The sequence below is a fragment of the Bombina bombina genome, unplaced genomic scaffold (assembly GCF_027579735.1).
Source record: "Bombina bombina isolate aBomBom1 unplaced genomic scaffold, aBomBom1.pri scaffold_517, whole genome shotgun sequence".
Taxonomy (NCBI): Eukaryota; Metazoa; Chordata; class Amphibia; order Anura; family Bombinatoridae; genus Bombina; species Bombina bombina.
The window spans coordinates 23,587-32,500 of record NW_026511610.1 but is presented as its reverse complement, the minus strand read 5'-3'; the positions used below and the strand labels follow the sequence as shown (position 1 = coordinate 32,500).

Sequence of the window (8,914 nt, the reverse complement as noted above, 5' to 3'; positions counted from 1 at the left end):
CACACACACATACACATACACACATACACATACACACACACATACACACACATATACGAAAGTACTCTGCAATGCTCTTGTCACCCTCTCCCCTATCATTCAGGGATAACTTAAATTCCTGAACATAAAAGAGCGAGATAAGAGGTGAGAATTTGCAGACAGGCGCACTGCCAGACTCCTCTATAGTGGCCACTCGAGCACATACATTGTGTTTACGTAGTGTGATAAGCCAGACACAGCCAGCTATAATGACACACGTGTGTTTGGTGGAGAGTGCTGCTTTCCTTTAGTGAATTCCTGCTAGATGTCCCCTTTTTCCTCCCTCCCCCCACACCCCCCTCTCTGGGCACTAACTGCTCTGTGAGTCATTCTGCTCCCAAACCAACATTCCTGAAAGATTGTGGACAGAGGCCAAAGCTTCCAGACACACCCAGAGCACAGCAATATGCAGAGCAATAATACAAGAGCATTACACAGGGGAATAGCTATCCAGGTAGCCCCAGTGCAGAGCAGTGCACAGAACCTTGCACTATTGCACCAGAACTTACACACAAGCTGCACAAAGGTGCAGAACTTCATGGACCCCCTTCATTTGCCCCTCAGTTCCTTAAAACTCAAGCAGCCAAGTTTTTATGAGGCAAAAGGAATTTATGTGAGAATCTGTCCCTCCCAGGCCGTGATCCAAGAGAGTAATCCATATATTTCTCTGGGAGTTTAGCAGACTCTAAAAGTATTGGTTAAGTATGGAAGGACAGAGCTTCCTCAGGTTCTGCCCATGAGAAAACTAGTTTCAGAAGTAGAATTAGCAGCAGTTAAATTGGCTAGAGCTGGTTGTTTATGTAAAATGGAACTTCTACAGGTTCTGGCCCAATCATAACTAGGCTATGTTTGTAATATGATGTCATCAATCAGGACTTTTCATATACATAAGGTTCTGATCCAATGAAAGCTTCTTGCGTATGTAAGATGAAAACTACAGCAGTTTGAACCCATGTTTATATGTAAGAATATAGTATTCACAGGTTCTGATCCAGTCACCCAAGAACAGTGTTTCAACAGAGTCTGGTCTAGTCAGAACTTTTTTTATACCTTAGATGGACTTTTCAACAGAATATAATTCAATTACAAACTTTTTTTTAAGTATAAGGTTAAGGTATTTACAACTTCTGGTTTAATAAAACTCAACATGCACGAGAGATCATGGGTTCTGATCCAATTAAAGAAGTGTATGCAAATATAAAATGATAGCGTGAGAACTTAATCAGAACATTAACAGATCCAATCAAATCCATTTCTACATGTATGTTTATCAGAGTTACCATATAGCAGAATGATTTACGTTTTTTATGTAAAATCAGGACTTCTTCATAACCCAGAAGGAATCTAACCCCCTCCAGTATCTAATCCTATATCACTTAGAATTTAGGTACCACACCCTTTTCTCTGATTACAGAACTCTCATCTCATTCACTCACAGAATTTTGAGAGAACATTTCGGCCAATCAGAAACTTGAGTCCTGGGACCCTCCCTTCCAAGGAGACATTCCAAGCTCTCAGAAGCACAAGACTTGTGTTTATGTGTGTCTATATGTACTTGTAGTTATATATACAAATAGTATATCACATAAATATTACAGCACAATCATGATACCACATTGTAAATCTGCATGGATATTTGCTATTAACAAACTAGAGAATAATGTTTATCTATTCAACACTGGAAAAATGAATCAGTTTTCTTTATATACCAATAGTGTTTCTATAAATCTCTCAAGTGACGCAGTACTCAATAATCATCTTATTAGAAGTTTTACAAATTAGCAAACTCACTAAAGCTTTACTCAAACAAATTGGTCTCAGAATTATATCACTAAATGATACATAGCATCCAGTCAAACATAAAAAAACATGATGACACATCTTAGTTACAAAATGACGCACTAATCCCAAAAAAAAAAAATACCCTTGATGAAACACAATTCACCAGAAATACCCACATAAAAAGTGACATGTTGTACTATTTATACCAGCGCTGCAGTTTATAAAATCCCCATGACTGGGTACTCATATTTGCCAAATTAACACTATCAGAATATCATATTGTGCATCTGCCCCTCCCTAAAATAATATTCACCACTTTCAAGAAAACCAAAATTTCCAATAAATTTAAACATCTCAGTACTGATAATACAACTTTTAAAAACTATTTGTTTGCAAACAGGGTCTCCAAACATACAAAACTTACTCTAAAGTTTAGATAAATACCCCTTCACTCCACAAAACTCCAGTAGGGCAGGGTGTGGTAGTTTTATCTCAGACTTTTGTGCTGCAGGGAATTCCTTCCAAAACAAACAATGCTATAGGAGAGGATGAATAAATACATTTTCTGGCAGTGGAGAGAGAATATATACATACAATGCATGGGGTGAGGTGTTTGTGTATTGGGAGAGAGGGTTGCATTTATGTACTGCAAAAATCAGACTGTATATGTTGAAGTTGGACAGAAAATTTGGAGTATAAGAAAGTTATATACATGCTATGTGCAGAAGAGAGTTACACAAACACAAATTGTGCCTGGGGCATATGTATAATGTATGCAGAGCGTGGGCGATGCAGTGTGTGCGTAAGTGCACAATGAGATTATATATCACATATATACATGCACACTTTATACTTATATATATTTATATATATATATAATAGAGAGAATGAGATAAGTGCATACATTTAATACAAAACAGATTGTCTGTATATAAAAAAACACATAAAAAGTTTTGTACACACAACAGCATAAGGACATCACACATTCAGGTCATACACATGGATTATATTCAGATATAACTTTTGTAATCTTTATAGCCAAGAGGTGAGAAAACCTGATATACAGGCACAGATCTAGATCACTACATGATTATATAGTTTATAAAGTCTAACAACACACATATAGCTATAGCTGGCAGAATATATACAGGCACAGATCTAGATCACTACATGATTATATAGTTTATAAAGTCTAACAACACACATGTAGCTATAGCTGGCAGAATATATACAAGTTCTACAAGAGAGAGAGAGAATAAGCTAGAAAACTAATGTAAAAGTTCAGTAGGTAGGTAGCTATATGTATGTATGGAGGGAGACTTACCTGTGTGGTCCTTAATTGGCACAGTGTGTGTGCAGGGAGCCAGCAGGCTCTGAGCAGCCTAAGAGAAACAGAGCTGTGTGATTAGCAGAGGAAGGGTAAGGCTCTATACAGAGTGTACTGCTGGGTGTGTCTGTCTCCCAGTCCTGTAGAGGGGCAGAGCCTACCCTACCCAAGGCTATGAGTGATACACACAGCTATCTATGTGATTATGTGCACACATACTGCAGCAATTACATGACCTGTGGCAATGTTGCTGGGGTGCAATGTATCACTAGCAGGGGGTCATTATATTCAGCTCACAAATCAATTTAGATAAAATGATTCCAAAGGGAAAAAAAATAAAATGTCTTAAACATAATAATATTAATATATAAATAAATATATATAACAATAGTTGATTTTCAAACTCTATCAAGTTTAAGTAATTTTATTTTTTACATAAACCACATGATATCTGGAGGGTCATGTGACAACTGTATGATATATAGAGGGTAATGAGACAAGTATGATCTCTAGAGGGTCATGTGACAACTGTATGCCATCTGGAAGGTCATGTGATAACTGTATGATATCTGGAAGGCCATGTGACAACCATATGATAGCCAGAGTGTCATGTAACTAACAACTCATATGATATCTAGAGGGTCATGTGATAACCATATGATATCTAGAGGGTCATGTGATAACTGTATGATATCTGGAAGGCCATGTGACAACCATATGATATCCAGAGTGTCATGTAACTAACAACTCATATGATATCTAGAGGGTCTTCTGATTACCATATGATATCTAGAGGACCATGTGACAACCATATGATATCTAGAGGGTCATGTGATAACTGTATGATATCTAGAGGGTCATGTGATAACCATATGATATCTAGAGGGACATGTGATAACTGTATGATATCTAGAGGGACATGTGATAACTGTATGATATCTAGAGGACCATGTGATAACTGTATGAAATCTAGAGGGTCATGTGATAACCATATGATATCTAGAGGGTCATGTGATAACCATATGATATCTAGAGGGTCATGTGATAACCATATGATATCTAGAGGGACATGTGATAACTGTATGATATCTAGAGGGACATGTGATAACTGTATGATATCTAGAGGACCATGTGATAACTGTATGATATCTAGAGGGTCATGTGATAACCCTATGATATCCAGAGGGTCATGTGACATCTGTATGATATCCAGAGGATCATGGGACACCTGTATGATATCTAGAGGGTTATGTGACAACCATATGATATGTAGAGGGTCATCTGATAACCCTATGATATCCAGAGGGTCATGTGGCATCTGTATGATATCCAGAGGATCATGGGACACCTGTATGATATCCAGAGGGTCATGTGACAACTGTATGATATATAGAGGGTCATATGAAAATTGTACGATAGCTAGAGGGTCATATGACAACCGTATAATATCTACAAAGTCTTGTGACAGTATGCTATGTAGGGGGTTATGTAACACTAGAGTATCCTGTGACATACATATCATTATCTACAGCGTCATGTGACAACATATGATAGTTAGGAAGTTATGTGACAATGATGTGATATGTAATGGGTCATGTGACAACTGTATGATATCTAGGAAGACATGTGACAATGATATATGTAGTGGGTCATGTGACAACTGTATGATATCTAGGAAGACATGTGACAATGATATATGTAGTGGGTCATGTGACAACTGTATAATATCTAGGAAGACATGTGACAATGATATATGTAGTGGGCCATGTGACAACCGTATGATATCTAGGAAGACATGAGACAATGATATACAGGGAGTGCAGAATTATTAGGCAAATGAGTATTTTGACCACATCATCCTCTTTATGCATGTTGTCTTACTCCAAGCTGTATAGGCTCGAAAGCCTACTACCAATTAAGCATATTAGGTGATGTGCATCTCTGTAATGAGAAGGGGTGTGGTCTAATGACATCAACACCCTATATCAGGTGTGCATAATTATTAGGCAACTTCCTTTCCTTTGGCAAAATGGGTCAAAAGAAGGACTTGACAGGCTCAGAAAAGTAAAAAATAGTGAGATATCTTGCAGAGGGATGCAGCACTCTTAAAATTGCAAAGCTTCTGAAGCGTGATCATCGAACAATCAAGCATTTCATTCAAAATAGTCAACAGGGTCGCAAGAAGCGTGTGGAAAAACCAAGGGGCAAAATAACTGCTCATGAACTGAGCAAAGTCAAGCGTGCAGCTGCCAAGATGCCACTTGCCACCAGTTTGGCCATATTTCAGAGTTGCAACATCACTGGAGTGCCCAAAAGCACAAGGTGTGCAATACTCAGAGACATGGCCAAGGTAAGAAAGGATGAAAGACGACCACCACTGAACAAGACACACAAGCTGAAACGTCAAGACTGGGCCAAGAAATATCTCAAGACTGATTTTTCTAAGGATTTATGGACTGATGAAATGAGAGTGAGTCTTGATGGGCCAGATGGATGGGCCCATGGCTGGATTGGTAAAGGGCAGAGAGCTCCAGTCCGATTCAGACGCCAGCAAGGTGGAGGTGGAGTACTGGTTTGGGCTGGTATCATCAAAGATGAGCTTGTGGGGCCTTTTCGGGTTGAGGATGGAGTCAAGCTCAACTCCCAGTCCTACTGCCAGTTTCTGGAAGACACCTTCTTCAAGCAGTGGTACAGGAAGAAGTCTGCATCCTTCAAGAAAAACATGATTTTCATGCAGGACAATGCTCCATCACACGCGTCCAAGTACTCCACAGCGTGGCTGGCAAGAAAGGGTATAAAAGAAGAAAATCTAATGACATGGCCTCCTTGTTCACCTGATCTGAACCCCATTGAGAACCTGTGGTCCATCATCAAATGTGAGATTTACAAGGAGGGAAAACAGTACACCTCTCTGAACAGTGTGTGGGAGGCTGTGGTTGCTGCTGCACGCAATGTTGATGGTGAACAGATCAAAACACTGACAGAATCCATGGATGGCAGGCTTTTGAGTGTCCTTGCAAAGAAAGGTGGCTATATTGGTCACTGATTTGTTTTTGTTTTGTTTTTGAATGTCAGAAATGTATATTTGTGAATGTTGAGATGTTATATTGGTTTCACTGGTAAAAATAAATAATTGAAATGGGTATATATTTGTTTTTTGTTAAGTTGCCTAATAATTATGCACAGTAATAGTCACCTGCACACACAGATATCCCCCTAAAATAGCTATAACTAAAAGCAAACTAAAAACTACTTCCAAAACTATTCAGCTTTGATATTAATGAGTTTTTTGGGTTCATTGAGAACATGGTTGTTGTTCAATAATAAAATTAATCCTCAAAAATGCAACTTGCCTAATAATTCTGCACTCCCTGTATGTAGTGGGTCATGTGACAACTGTATGATATCTAGGAAGTCATGTGACAATGATATATGTAGTGGGTCATGTGACAACTGTTTGATATCTAGGAAAACATGAGACAATGATATATGTAGTGGGTCATGTGACAACTGTATGATATCTAGGAAGTCATGTGACAATGATATATGTAGTGGGTCATGTGACAACTGTATGATATCTAGGAAAACATGAGACAATGATATATGTAGTGGGTCATGTGACAACTGTATGATATCTAGGAAGTCATGTGACAATGATATATGTAGTGGGTCATGTGACAACTGTATGATATCTAGGAAGTCATGTGACAATGATATATGTAGTGGGTCATGTGACAACTGTATGATATCTAGGAAGTCATGTGACAATGATATATGTAGAGGGTCATGTGACAACTGTATGATATCTAGGAAGTCATGAGACAATGATATATGTAGTGGGTCATGTTACAACTGTATGATATCTAGGAAAACATGAGACAATGATATATGTAGTGGGTCATGTGACAACTGTATGATATCTAGGAAGTCATGTGACAATGATATATGTAGTGGGTCATGTGACAACTGTATGATATCTAGGAAGTCATGTGACAATGATATATGTAATGGGTCATGTGACAACTGTATGATATCTAGGAAGTCATGTGACAATGATATATGTAGTGGGTCATGTGACAACTGTATGATATCTAGGAAAACATGAGACAATGATATATGTAGTGGGTCATGTGACAACTGTATGATATCTAGGAAAACATGAGACAATGATATATGTAGTGGGTCATGTGACAACTGTATGATATCTAGGAAAACATGAGACAATGATATATGTAGTGGGTCATGTGACAACTGTATGATATCTAGGAAAACATGAGACAATGATATATCTGAGACAATGATATATGTAGTGGGTCATGTGACAACTGTATGATATCTAGGAAGTCATGTGACAATGATATATGTAGTGGGTCATGTGACAACTGTATGATATCTAGGAAATCATGTGACAATGATATATGTAGTGGGTCATGTGACAACTGTATGATATCTAGGAAAACATGAGACAATGATATATGTAGTGGGTCATGTGACAACTGTATGATATCTAGGAAGTCATGTGACAATGATATATGTAGTGGGTCATGTGACAACTGTATGATATCTAGGAAGTCATGTGACAATGATATATGTAGTGGGTCATGTGACAACTGTATGATATCTAGGAAGTCATGTGACAATGATATATGTAGTGGGTCATGTGACAACTGTATGATATCTAGGAAGTCATGTGACAATGATATATGTAGTGGGTCATGTGACAACTGTTTGATATCTAGGAAGACATGAGACAATGATATATGTAGTGGGTCATGTGACAACTGTATGATATCTAGGAAGACATGTGACAATGATATATGTAGTGGGTCATGTGACAACTGTTTGATATCTAGGAAGACATGAGACAATGATATTGTTCATTTGAAAGAGGGGTCTGTTCATTTTCATATTTGTATATATGTTGGTGTATGAATTTAATATTTGCACTTCCCATTTTATGACTATAAATCAGCTTATAATGAGTCACTAATATGCCATTTTTTACTTTGACCACAACATGCACTATATCAAGCAACACCCTTAATTGAAAAAAAGGAGTTTCTCCCTTCTTTAAGGAAGTGGTCTCATGGGGTATAGATTTATTTTTACCAAAATAGAGGCATCATTTGAAATTGAAAGAGATCATTTTCTTTCCAAAAAACAATATTTCTGAAGTGCATGAGATTTTGCCCACTACCTATCTACATGAGCTTGTATGGCACATAGCAGGGCACGCCTGGGCTTCTGTGTTTTTAATTGGACTTGTAAATCATATGTTTAAGAACATAGCCATAGAGTGAATCAGTAACCTCACAGTTATTTAGCAAACAATACTTTTATCCAAGGTAATCACTTTGGCCACCAAATACAGTCAAGAGGCAACTTGCTCACAAAGTTTATATATCCGGTTATTGACATAGTTTACCACGTGTGACCCAATCTATTTCATGAATCTACTACTATTTGCAGAATCCTAGAACTGTTCAAATGATCTTTTTCAAGACTACAATGCTTTTTTCTGATGTTGACATCAAGTTCATGAAAAAGAAGAACAAAAGGGACGTGGACTTTTATGTCTTTTCAATTTATTATCAAATTGACTTTGTTGTCTTAGAATCTTTTGTTGAAAAGCATACCTAGGTAGACTGAGGAGCAGCAAGGGGAGCTAGCTGGTTATTGGTGACTATGTACATATGCCTTTTTTTCATTGGCTCGCCAGAGTTGATCAGCTAGCTCCCAGTTGTGCATTGTGACAGTGCAGCTTGC

General features: G+C 37.8%; 1 protein-coding gene across 1 annotated transcript in view; it reads right to left on the bottom strand.

The window, feature by feature from the left end:
* The window catches only part of LOC128643821 (neuroblast differentiation-associated protein AHNAK), a 121,891-nt gene extending 118,621 nt beyond the window's left edge, over positions 1-3,270 (bottom strand). The window contains exon 1 of the mRNA XM_053696640.1: positions 3,146-3,270. The gene's annotated coding sequence lies outside the window, so the exon portion shown is untranslated. The remainder of the gene's footprint in view (positions 1-3,145) is intronic.
* Between the last annotated feature and the right edge of the window lie 5,644 nt (positions 3,271-8,914).